The sequence below is a fragment of the Ischnura elegans genome, chromosome 4, assembly GCF_921293095.1.
Source record: "Ischnura elegans chromosome 4, ioIscEleg1.1, whole genome shotgun sequence".
In the NCBI taxonomy this organism is placed as follows: Eukaryota; Metazoa; Arthropoda; class Insecta; order Odonata; family Coenagrionidae; genus Ischnura; species Ischnura elegans.
Window position 1 is genome coordinate 57931108 of NC_060249.1, and position 14207 is coordinate 57945314.

The window sequence follows — 14207 nt, forward strand, 5'->3', positions numbered from 1 at the left end:
TCTCACACACACAAATACACGCTCACACGGGAGGAGGATCGTGGAAAAACCGTTGCGGGCTCTCGCCGTGTAGGGTCTCCCTCCCGTACTCGTTTTTCCTCCTCGCGAAACACAAGTGGGGTCAGAGGCAGGCGGGCGTGGGATGAAAAATCCTTCCGTGGACTCCTAACACCCTCCTGCGCCTACGATACTCCCTCGCAACATTACCGACCGCCCGCCCAGATGGAGTAGGAGACGGAAGGGAAGGGAGATAGTAGTGCAATTCAACCGCTGCTCTAAAAGCGACTGCACAGTCAAAACTTCCATCTCATACCTTAACTTACCTAGTCTATGTGGTAATTGTGGAAGGTGAACCTAGTAAGTCACAACCTCGTCCGAATTAAGACAATTTGTTATTATTATCATAACTATAATTATTAAGAAGGTATAATTATCATTATCGTTGGTCAAAAATTCTTGGATTGTTGCCTAGTGATGATAATGATGATGTGTAGCCAGGGGCGGATCCAGGATTTCTTTATGGGGGGTGGCACAAGGATACCCCGTAATACAAAACGTACGCAATGATAAGGGGACCGCATTAAAAATCTTGCATATTTTTTTAGGGATCTGGGCAGGGCACGTGCCCCCGTGCCGTGCCCCCCCCCTCCCGCCAGATCCGCCTCTGTGAGTAGCGATCGACGAATTGGGGAGCGTGGTAGCCTACTATCGCCGCAAAAAAGGTAGAACGCTAAAGTTTAAGCATTTATATGAAATTCTGCCGTATCTCCATAGGGTCGCGACGTATATCGTTTTACTCATTGTTTATTCGACCACAACAATGAATCATTAAGCATTGTTTAAACTTAAGCGTTTAGTTTCTAAGGCCGAAAGAGCGATGAAAAACATGCGAAAAACTATGATAACGGCGAAACGGTCGTCAAATGGTGAAATTCTTTCCTCACCCACGCCTTAAGTGCCCCAACATCCACGGGGTGTTTCCCGTCCGCCCATCCTCTCTACGCATTTGACCATTTTCTATTGCTGGCAATTTTCCCCCCCCTTGTACCCCCGCTAACTTTCACTCCTTCTCAGCTAACCCAAAGGGACTCCTCACCCCGCCTTTTTTTCCTGCGTCGCTACTTACTCCTCTCACTTTCAAAAGACACGCGGCCTCTTTTTACCCTAAGCCCCCCTTTTTTCACTCTTCTCAACACCCCCTCCTCCTGTTTTGCTATGGTCTTCCGCACGTGTCGTCATTTTACAGTTATGACCAGAACCCTCCCTCCAACGTGGGTTCTCCACATCCCGTAGTTGTATCTTTCCCCATTGTCTATACTCTGTACACCCGTTCCCACCCCCCCCCCCCCCCATCCTCAAAGATGTCAAATCCTCTTCTTCTCCAATACTCTCCTCTCTCAAGGGTATAAAAGGGATCTTCACATGTGTTCAAGCGTCTTGTACCAGATGATGGCTCAGTGAGCCGAAACGCGTTGTACGCATTAAAAATTCTTGTGGAAAAGTGCTACGACCTTTCATTTACTTAAATACCCCCAGAATATCTTTAAATTGACCCCTTCCACTTCGCTTTATTTTCTGAATATCATGCTCTTATTATTAATTTTTCCAGTGGTTCTTTTTAAATGGAATGGTAGGTAATGACAAGATATTTTGTAGTTTGTAATCAAAGTAGAATAGTGAAATTAAAAGTTATTATTACTTCACATTGTTCACGAACGAGCCTTCTTCACGTAAAAACATCGAAAACACAGCTAATGCTACTCGTATAAATCATTTTATTCCTTCCAAAGCATCATAATTCATCAAATATGAGTTCTTTATGTACAATATGGATGTTTTAACATTGTTAAACTTTCAAAATATTAACATCGTTCCCCGAAATAGTGCTGAAATTGTGAAGCTACACTCGTCATTGCGCGACTTGTCATCGCAAGTTCATAACGAGCTAGGCTCGTCGTTTCAGCACAAGAGGTTACCATCATCCCCAGCATGCCATCTCCAATCACTATTCTTAACCCACCTTCGTGCTCGACCGGGTTACCCCAAGATAGAGCAAGAGACGGAAATTAAGAAGCGGGGAAGCAAAGAAATGTATACACCACTTCGAAATCTACTGCACTACCAAAACTCCTCCCGCCCTCTTCCCATCCCCAACACAAGGGGAGCTCCCTTATTGCACAGCAAGTTTTATCTAGGGGTGGGGAAAAATTTTGCCCGGAATGCGTCACGCTAAACTTTTTGAGTCTTGGCGCCTAATAGTTCAATATGCTCCGGAGTATGGCTCATGGAGCTTTGTCACCAGTATCTGCGGTACTATAGGCCGTATAAACCCTAAAGGGCAAAGTGATTCTTGACACGTCAACAGCTCCATGATAAATCAAACTTCCTTGTGGCAGTTTCCAGAACTAAACTGCCCCTACTAACCGTAGGGTGCCCATACCATTCCTACATCCTACATACAAAATGTAGGCCAGATTTTGTCCACTGAGCACTTTGATGAAAGAATTTATGGTAAAATTCATGTAATGTGAGGTAAGCTCAAATGAACCACAGCGTAATGCATATAAGCATAGCAGAAATGTATTAATATATCTGCATTGTGCTCTTTAAGAGAAAAAAAGTCAAAATATTATCTTCTGACGACAAAATGAAAAACTTACTCTCTGTTAAATCGAATGTATAATGTAATTTCTGCGTACGGTATTCGTAATGTACTAGCAAATCATTAGTTTTTTTTTTCTAACAATCGTAGCAAACTTAGTTTCATGACGTTATTTGCCCAATAATTAAACTGAATACGGAAATTAAAATCAATTAGCGAATCTTCATTATGCAATACCCTATTCCAACGACAATTACATGTTTACCTAACGCATCATCATTCTATCTAGTCAATCCAGCTTTTGAAGTAATCAGTAGAATCGATTTAAGTAAATTTAATGTGATTTGCCTTTTTGTTGGACATATGAACATCTTTGGCGATATTAAAGGTAGTTATATAGTCAGGCAGACGCAATTCCTATTCCTAATTTATTTTATTAGAGCGTAGCATAACATTACATATCTAGATAGCATTGGCCAAATACGTAAGCAAGCACTTGGCACTCCGAATAAAAGATTTTTCGGTACAATTAATGCGGTCAACGTTCTGGCGCAAGGGCACCGAAGAACTTCCATGCCCCGTATCCACCGAAAAATGCAGTGCTATTCTGTTTTTATGCACAGAGTACCGCAGAGGGTTTGACGGATGACGTGTGCGAGTGGGGAAGGGAAAGAGAGTCAACGGTAAAAACGATTGTCTCCAGAATTTTTTTTCTTCGTCTTATGATATATAAGAAAACAAAATGCATTTATGTGAAAGTTGGGAAGAAGGAGGAAGCCTAAGAAAGGGGGAAGGAAAGGCAGTGCGATTCCAACAAAACACGAGATGAATTTTAATTTCTGCGGTCACGGTGAAACTGACTGCGCACGCGGAAGGAGGAAATCGGTTTTAATTTGTCCTGAACGCAATTCCGTCGTTTTAAGCGTAATGTATGTGCGCTTTTTGTATTACGTACGTGACGGCACGGTATCTTAGCTGTTCATTTACGACTTCTTGGAACATAAATTTAGGCTTCCCCCTCGACACCATAAAATACTGCTAATAACAGCAGGGAGAGAGACAATATTTCACCTGTGCCATCAGGAGTTTCACATGTAATCCTCAACGGCCAAGCAAAAAAACTTATTGCATAGCTCCAATTTTCCTTGAGAAAAATGTAAGTGTGTATGAAGAAATACCATTCTCGAAATACCACATAGTGGTTAAATCGAAATTTGAAGCTTGTACGTGATGGAAGGGCTCCATATTATCAATAACAGACACTTGGTTACTTCCACAAAATATTTATAAAAAGTTCCATTTTATGGCCGGTTTCGGCTGTTACTCCATTAACAAATACAGGAAAGAATACAATAATATTTTCTGTATATCATAATGGTGTAACAGCCGAAACCAAACATAAAATAGAAATTTTTAAAAATACTTTGAGAAAGAAACAAAATGTCTGTTATAAATAATAGCACATAATGATTTTTAAAAACGCTACATTAAAGGACGAAACGTCGACGATCAATAATGAAGAAATTTCAACAGCAAAAATGCTATCAAATGGTAATAAAAGCAAATTCTCAAGTTTACTGATAGAACCACTACCTTAAGAGAGTGAATTTTTAGCTATAGACATCCAAACTCCTCAAAAAAGAAGAGCTGCCAATGCAAAATTCTCGTCTCAAATATGATAAAATCAAATCAAGAAGGCCTAAATCTTTCTCGTGAATCGACCACACTTCATGCCACCCTCTTCCATATTGAGAATACGCTTCACAACAATTCCCTTTTGTAGTGCACTCGTCCCTTAATTTAGGCATATGAAGAGTAAAACGCAGGTGTACCATGTTCATCTGTCATTGTGTTGTGAAAATAATAAAAACCTACATTAATACAGTGGAGTTTACCTACAGAACACTTGAATAGAAAAAGACAGATAATAGGAATTAAACAATGTCATATTCATTACACGGCGTGGATAGATTTAAGTTCTTTGAAAATAAGGAGTAGGTATGTTTCAACACAAGAACCTATTCAAAACCGTTTGTAATTCAACATTAGAATAGAACACGCCGCAGTTACAACGGATACCATTTCATTCAGAAGAACCTGACCCTCAGAAAGTGAGTCAGTTACAATTTTAATCTCCCTATTTAGCCTTCGATGTATCTCGACAATGACGATAATATTACTTAAAAATGAGGAACAAAGGCTTTTAACCAAATCTGAGTGTCAGCAAGACAGAATACAAGAGACAGAGCTTGGAATAAAAATATTTTCAATCAATTTGAGAATTTAAAAATTTTTAGCGGAAACAGGAGGTATTTTTTCGCAAACAAAATTACTTTTGGTCTAGGAATAGGCTGTGCATTGAAATATTCTCATTTCAATGGAAATGAAATCACCATAATCGCTTCGTTGATTAAAACATCACAAGATCAGAGAATCGATAAATCCGGCAGAAATACTCAACTTTAGTAGCAAGTACTTCAATGAAGGACGTGGAATCAATCGGAAGATAACTCAAATCCTATTAGTACTAGAGGAGGATTCTAAAAACCTTGGGTCTCCAACACAGAAATTTGATCGAGTGAAATCCTTCACCAACTTCGGAAAAATAAGTTTTCTCGGAATTAAGAAGTTTGATGGGCATCAAGCTTAGAGACGTTCCACCTAATTATTCCCAAATAATTAAGAAGGAGTGCATAAAAAAGGATATTAAAAAAATAAGTAAGTAGTGCATTGGAGAGGAGCGATCTCTGCGGAGTTAATGGAAACGGATCATTGGAGAAGACACAATGTAAAAATAAGATATCACACAAAGAATTAAATTCAGATGACAATCAAATAATAGGGAGACATTAATTGAAAAATAAAATAGGATATTACCAGGGTTTTCAAATTGAGTAACGTCCACTTCAACTCATAAATAAAAGTTAAAATAATATTTTTTATGTTTGTTCTTTATGAAAAAATGCTGAGGTTAATATATTTTTCAAGGCCTAAACAATAGTCTCAGGAAGAAAAATGTATGGCGTGAATGGATTTAATCACCAACACTAATGTCAAGTAGTAAATTTGACACAAATGTCGACTTTTAACGGCTAGTGCCCGCACAGTTAATGATAATATGGTGCACTAAACCAGGTTCACATCCTGTAGCCATATCTTCCGTGGACTACCTCCTCTTCTGACCCCTTCCATTTTGCAATTAAGTATTAGCATGGACATTTTAGCCTTCTCCATCCTTTCATCTACATCTACATAATACCCTGCGAGCCACCTCTAGGGTGTTTGGCAGGGGGTGATCAATCACCAGCATGCATCATGCAATTGGACTCCCACATGCACACCACACGGTCCAAAAAAACGTCGCGCACACTAACAAATTATACTACTACATGCTGTTAGAAATAATGATAAAATTCAGAAACATGCCTTTATAAGTTAGTAAGTAAGTTATACACAAGTTAGTAAGCTACGCTACAAGTCATCTAACCTATTTGTGAGTTCTAACGCTGCTGTTATAATCTCTTAATGATCGTGGAAAAAAAGACATTCTTTATATGTCTGTTCTACAGTCTATATCTCTTATTTTATTCATGTGATCTGATCTTCCGTAGTATGTTGGCGTTGGCGTCTACATGGCCCGACCATGCCAGCCGAAGTGACATAGTTATTCATATATTTCCATGCTTACTCTAATATTCCATCTCTTTCCTTCTCTAATTGACCCGTAGGTTCTCGTTATTATCTTTCTTTCAAATTTTCTCAAGGTTTCTTCATCCTGACTTGATGATGTACATGTTTCAGCCATGTAGTATGGGACTATTTAGGAAAATTCTTTACGGTTTTAATACACATCCAGTGTCTATGTCGCCGATACGATAGAAGCATGGACGAGAAAGAGATACCCGTGATAAACGACATATATTTAGTCAAATTATTTGAAACCACAATATTTTCCATAAAAAAAGCCTCTTTAGCGTAGCAACCAACGTGCGAAAATGTAATGGAAAACGAAGACCATTAAATCAAAGCGGAGTAAGAAAAAGTTTCCATTGGACGAGCACAAACTAAACTAAAATAAAGAATTATATAGACAGCATTTTTGAGGGAATGTTTCCCACAAACCTATACCATGTGAAAAGAAAGTTAATAGGTAAGGACAATGGGCGCCATGACTTTGGGCAATCAAAAAAATGGGGTATCTGGAAAAACCATGAAAGAGAAAGGCTTTCTTTCAGCTATCCGAAAGTTTTTTTCGGCAAGGGTCAAGAATTCAAAGCTCTGTGTGTTTTGAGGCAGGTAAGCATTCAAATGCTAGGAAACACATACCAAAAAGCATCCCTATGCCCAAGGTGGCAATTCCGACCCAAACATCCTTAAGCTACCCTAACCATCACAACGGTCTCGCTAAAAGAGAAGCGCCACATGAGGAGAAAGGGCTCAATAAAAGTAACGGCCACCCTCACAACCATTCTCAACTGCAACGACGGGACGTTACTTGAGCACGTTAACACCCGAAATCTCCGCAGCACTACCCCGATACGAAAGCCAGAGGGAGTATGTGAGCAGGGTTTCTTATACCCCAAACAACGATAATACACACACCACCGCCAGAAAAAAATAACAAACCTTACTACGCGAAGCAAGGAGCTGCTATCTCAGGATTTGAGTTTTTTAGCTTGTCCAGCCGTAAAAGTGGTCAAGTACTAGACACTCAATGTTGAACAGCCACTCATAAGAATAATTACCTTACTTTGAGTGCTTAAATTTTTGTAAATAAACGGAAATAGTCAGAACGAAGTTTTCCGTGGTGATGGTTTGATCTCCGTATTTTTCTCGGGTTTCCTTCCGCGTCAGTTGGCACTTGGGGAACAGTTTCACCTTCTTCCTGAAGACACTGGTAGGATAGCCAGCGAAACTGTAGTCCACAAGCCAACTGATGCGAAGAAAACCCGAGAAAAATGCAGAGATCAATAAACGAAAATGCATATATTTACAGACATTTATCCATTTCAATGAAGAAAAACACTGAAAATATCAGCGGAGTCGGGCAACTTCTGGGCCGTTGCCCTCAATTATGTAGTGGGAATTTCAGATGAAACACAAGAACGCGTTTCGGCCGATACACGATAGCGAAAAATAAAATCAAGTGATGGGTGTGATTGGCTGGACACGATGATAGCGTTTTTTTTTTCAAGTACTTATTTTCCAGTTGAAATTTTTTCCATGAAATTCAACACTCGCAAAGAAGGAAAAGTGTTAGGATTTTACATTCATAACTATTTACTTTGCCTGTTTCTAGTACTATATATTTACGCAAGTCGGGGTTTCAATGTGGACCTCTACTTTGGTAGAATAATTTTAACGTTCTGTATTAATTACCAATAAATCATTTTGTATTTACTATAAAATTCCTGGCGAAGCAATAGCAGAGCAACTTCGAGTAACCCTACGTCCTTCAAAGTTGTTTCTGCCAGGCAAGCGTCGGTGCAGTATTGTAGAAAAAGTAAAAAATACTTTCTGGTAACAATGAGAAAATGAAGACTAAATGTAACGGATAAAATTACCTTAATCCACATTCACTTTGATATCAGCGCAGCCATTATGCGCACTATTGTAAATGCTACATTCAAGAGTGGAAAACGCTAAGTACTTTTTATATAAATATTATGCCTACATTTTCACAAAGACACGACTTAAAAATTTAGTCAGTAAATTCTTGAATAATTTAATCCCCAGAAGTGTGCGATTCACCCCCAAGTATTTTTATTTAAGTATTATTTTTGCATTTCCATCAGTGTACTTAAAATATTCTTATAAATAGTTTTAGGCTCGACTCGATGGAAGTTGGATATATCCATGATAAAAACTACAAATAATAATTTCCACACTTTAATACAAAACTCAACTACTGAACATTTTATACCCAGAGCCAAAGCAGGCGGGGGTATAAGGGATTGGCGTGAGGGGAGTGGAACTGTTCCCCCTCCCACTCCTCTCATGGCAAATCCATACACCTCCACCTCCTATCTTGGCTTTGGGTATAAATACTAAGAGATTGCTTGTTGTACCACCTTGGAAATAACATAACATGCTGAAACTACGTTCACTAGTTGAGTTCGTAGTCATTTGTAGTTGTTATCAGGGTTAAAATATTCAGTTCATTTATGAATAAATAAAAAAGTATCCCAGAAATGTGTCCTCAAATTTTCCCTCAAATTTCAGCTTAGATTGCACCACGACCCCTTAACTCTCCCTGTTCGAACCCATCAGTGTGAAATAAGGAAAATCAGGGAAACTGAAAACGGGGGAAACTCAGCGCAAAATATAGCCGCCACAATTTCCCCCCGCCCTCTCTACGGGAAGCAAAACGCGACGGCTGTAAACGCATACTCTTCTCCAGTACCCAAACGAGAGGGGCATAGTTGCAGAGCTTCTTTGTTTGCGAAGCGCGAAAAAAAATGGCGAAAGCTCCCCTCTCTCTCTCTTTCTCTCTCCCATTCCTTTGTGTCCACAGCCTTGCTCACTGCTCTCAATCCTTCGGCTGGGAATCGAGTCAGACCCTCTCTTATCCCCCGAAGCAACATATCACTTGCCTCCACATCGATTACTTGGTCCATTGAAAAAATATTTAAGGAGGAAGCTCGACAATGAGCCCACGCGGAAGATTAGTGGCAAGATGATGGTGCGGTTGCGTCGCCCGCCTGAACAAGTGGAAGGATTCACACCCACATATCACAGTAGTTGGGTTAAATACCGAGGTAAAGGAGTAACTGGGCTTAGTTGCAGTTACTATTAAACATTTTGGTATCAGTAACAACTTTGGGGAGGAAAAGTAACAGTTACAAGTACGGTTAGAGGTCCTTTTACTTAACCTTTCAATTACTTTTGTGTTACATGCAAGAAAATCATTCGTTTTCCGTTCCCAAGTGAAAATTTTAACGCACTGTATGATTCTCCACAAATCGCTGCATTTACTTCAAATTTGCCTGGTGAGGCAATATTAAAGCAACTTCGTCTAACCTTAAGCGTTCATTCAGTTGTTTCTACCCGAAACGCAACGCTACGCAACGCAACGCAAAAGCAACTACGGGTAACCTCACGAGCTTCAAGTTGATTCTCCCGGAAAACGCGTCGGCACATTATTTATGAAAAAGTAAAACAATGAGTAGATGATGAGTAAATGTAACGATTAAAAGTAAAATTAAAGTAAAACCACATTATTTACTACTAAATCACCCACTCCGCTATTACCCATCCCTTCTCGAAACTCCCTGGACGAGTATCAGATCCATTACGAGCTGGGTGTCCCCTTCGATCCCAGCTGTTAGCACGGGGGGAGTAACTCGCGACGGAGTGCTCGCTTTCCTTCAGCATACACTTTCTCCCTTCCCACAGCCCTGAACCGCGCAGTGCCTCTTCTTATGCGTCGAGGGCGATCGGAAATCCCTTGATCGGTACACAAACACGCCACGTCTCTCTCTTCTTGAACGTCCCATTACATCGATGCATCCGAATAGGTCTAAAAATTAAAGCCTCCTCGAAAACCTGGAATCCGAGTTTGCATCGTTATGAGATGTTCGTTATGTTTGCACCGGGAGAAAAAATGCGTAAATACGTCGCTGCGGAACGATGAGACTCGTTAAACGTCATTGATAGACATGTTACATCGTTCCTTATGCAGCGTATCTTGTAGATTTATAAAAAAAAGTACCGATGTCTCTCGAGCATCTCAGCCACACTGCGTTATAAATTCGTAATAAGGGGCAACGATCTGGTGTATCCCAATTACAGGTTTTTATGATGCTTCCTCCATTTAGCAATTCCTTCTCCTCAAAGGAAATGATAATAAGAGTGTTAATGCACTCGTTCCTTACCACATTAATCTTCACTAATCAGTGAATGTCTAAACAGACGCATTAGTGCATTATCATTTTTACGAGGGATTTCCAGTATATTTTATCTCTCCCTATAAAACACAATATTTTGTGACACTTACATTCACTTCTGTTATGCTGAAATAAAATATTTCCTTGCCAAAGGTATTTTCAAAAATTACGTTCAATTTCCAAATATACAACGCCTGGCATATTATAAAACATAACCACCAGCAGTAAAGGAGTGCCGTTTGAACTTTGAAGATTCAGGAATGAAAAATGCAAACAAAATACTCGAATAACTTCAACCAAGCATAAACCGTAGCTTCCGTTATAAACAGGTGCCAAGGAATGCCATGTATTAAAAAAATAAATAACGTCGAGAAAGTACAAGCGATAATTTAAATAATATCACTTGGATGCCAGAGAAAATGGGGAATATGGGTCGGATACCATTTCAAAACTGAACAGGCAAGCAGGAATATTTTCGCCGCAACAATATATCGAGGCAATGTACCTCCGCTCAATTCATGCCTCGTTCATTTATTTCTAAACCACTTTCAGAAGGAATACATATCAATTGCTTTCCTCCCCAATCTCTTTCCCTTCACCCACTTCCATTTAGTGGAAGGTATGATGGCAAGAAGCGCTGAAGGGAAGGATGAAAATGAATTAGGGGAGACCAATTTTCGGAGGGAAAGGCGCCCCAAGGAACCGAAAGACTAAAAAGAAAACATTGGGGGTGTAATTACATTCTGCAATAAACTAACTCAAGAGCCAAGAAAATGGATTTCAAAATCCATAAAATTCGCAGTTTGAAGGCAAAAGATGACTCGGGGTAGCTATACTGCAGTAATATCGTACCGAGCTTTTATATATTCCATAGGGAATACTGTATGAGGCCATTATTTAACTTATAAACCAAGTCATAGCTTCCTTCAACCCCAAAAATTCCATTAAATTACGCTAAACCAAATTAGAGCACTCTCAAAAGTAATTGACAATGAAAACATAATTAAATAAATGTAAACATGGTTGCCCGCACGCACATACCTCTTAATAAACGTTAAATACACTTTCTATAGACGTATCCACCGTATAAATCCACTCAAGAGGCCGCAAAATCATGGTATGGAATACACTCTTATGAAGAACTATAAATTAAATATTTTCTATTGCTTCTTTTGCTCTAAAATAAAGTAATTCCATTATGGATAAACAATCAGCGTATTCCAGTAAACAACCCTGATTCTAATCACGCACACAAACATCCAAGTTGCCAGCATCATCATTCACTTGAGAGTAAGAGAATAGCCACACCATTTTCCCACAGGAATTTCTCCCAACGCCGAGTTTTCTGCATCATTATTCACTCTAGAGACAGCAAAGGTCCAACCACTTTCCCAAAGGAATTTCTTCCTACACCAACCCATCCACCCGCGTCACTTATGCAATCATTCTCTCATCGTTGGTCAGAGCCATATGAATTCCTCTTACGTTCCTCCCTAAGCCATCCTTCACATTTCCGCTCTCAAAAGCCCAAGATACACAAAGTACCACCACGAAATTGCTAAAAACTAATTTCCAACGGGATAAGCAAATTATGGCTTAACAACTGATGTAACCTTTATTTAAGGATTTTCACCTCGTCATAATGATGCTGATTGCCATGAGCAAGGGAGATGCATATGTTTTGGCATAGAAATGAGATTGATGATGGAAACATAATTCACAAATGCATAAATAGCTGCTCAACCATCTTCATAACTTCCTTTGACCCCAAAAATTGCATTATAATACTCTCAACAAAATCAGAGCACTCTCAAATGTGTTAGATAGTGTAAACATGATTTATAAATCCATAAACAGTTGCTCACGCGCACGCATCACGAAACGTCTAACGCACATTCTATAGGCATAGTCCCCGTACCAAGGGGGCGACAGAACTGCGATATATCGTATAGAAAACATCTTTTGTTTTGATTTTTCCGGAGCCCCAGTGGTCCAACGGCCTACCCAACATAGAGGCGCTGGTTAGGCCTGTTTTTCTGAGCAGTAACGAACTGGAGGCTGCCATATTGAATCTCGCTGTAAACAAACGTGATATTGAGGCTTATTGATAGTCATTAGTGTTAACTGCAGACTTTTTTTTATTGCTTACAGTGTCCCTTACGATTTTGGAATGTGCTCGATGAAGGATACGAGTCTCAATGATCTTGGTTATTGCTAAATTGCATGGGTATGAAATGTATTTGGTGATGAAAATGTGAGTAATTTGTTTCCTTCATTATTCCATTTTGATTTCAACCTGTGATTAGCAAACCTTTTCTCATGTTTTCAACATTTCATGGTGTCTTGTATTCCTTATATTTCTATATGTTTTTCATTGTATTTGCAGTTTTTCTAGTGTTCAAACTACTCACGAATCGCTACTGATATGCTTTGGTTTTGTTTAAAGCTTATCATTTTGTTGGTTATGTATTTAATTTGCTATTTCAACTTTGTCCTTTCAACTGTTTGATTGTCATCAATTGAGCATAATTCATTAAGTGTTCTACAATGTTTACATTTCTTAAAACTTTCTCTTTCGTTTTTAAGTGAGAACTTAATTTCTACTACATTGGTATAAAATATTCATCACTTTTCTCGTTGTCTACTTTTGGAATACTTTCTTTTGCATAAGTGATGGATATTAACATCTAAGAACCTTTCATTTTAAGACTCCTCTGCTAAGATATGTTATCTTAATGGGTACTCATCATGAACTACTTCCTACGAAATAATGTCCTTCTCCTTTCATAATTAAATAATTATCTTCCATGAAATGATATCCAAACTTGCATGCTTATTTCTAGTGAAGTGTTGTTATGGTCTATGGTTTCAGGATTAGCATTATTTTCCCTGTCCCTGAGCTGTTGCAAGATACATCTACCTCAAGGAAAATTGGGTCACCCTCTTTGTCTATAAGTGTGGAGTGTTTACTGAAGTTATGGAATCTGACTCCTATTACGCAAAGGCTGCTCATCTCTCATGTTGTCATTGATATTTGTTGCTCGTGCATCTCATGTGCTTGTAGAATTGTTAACTTCCTCAGATTTCATCTCTAGTATGTCATATTGAAATTGTTATTGTTGTATTTATTTTACCAGTTATTGTATCAATAAATTCCAATGTCCACTGAAGTAAGTTTCCGAGATCATTATTCTTACCAACCACCAGATCGCCAGAGTACTTTGTACATTAATCTTGTATTATGGTTACCGCTTTAGTAACCTGGGGAAGTTCTTCAGGAAGATTTTCCTACATTCATTGCTTTTAAGTTTTTCGCAATTGCAGTAGCATTATTAAGCCTGAATAGCACGCCCTATCGTGACGCGTAAAAGAACACGCGCCGAGATGTGCATTCAAACTTCGCGGCAGCGTTGGACCACTGGCATAGATGGCACTGATGTATCAAAACCTATACGCATTATCCTTATGGGTATGTCGCCCCCTTTCCCGTACAAATCCACTCCAGAGACCACAGAATAAAGGTACGGAACACACTCTTATGAAGAACTATAAAATCTCGATTTCTCATTGCAATTATATGCCTCTTAAATTGTTTAGATGTGAAGAATCCATAACTTTACTCAAAATCGTAACTCGAACGATTAAAAACAGAGGAAACATACTGCAGGGAAGGAATTCATTTTGTAAATAACATATAGCAATATCCTCTAATCACACTT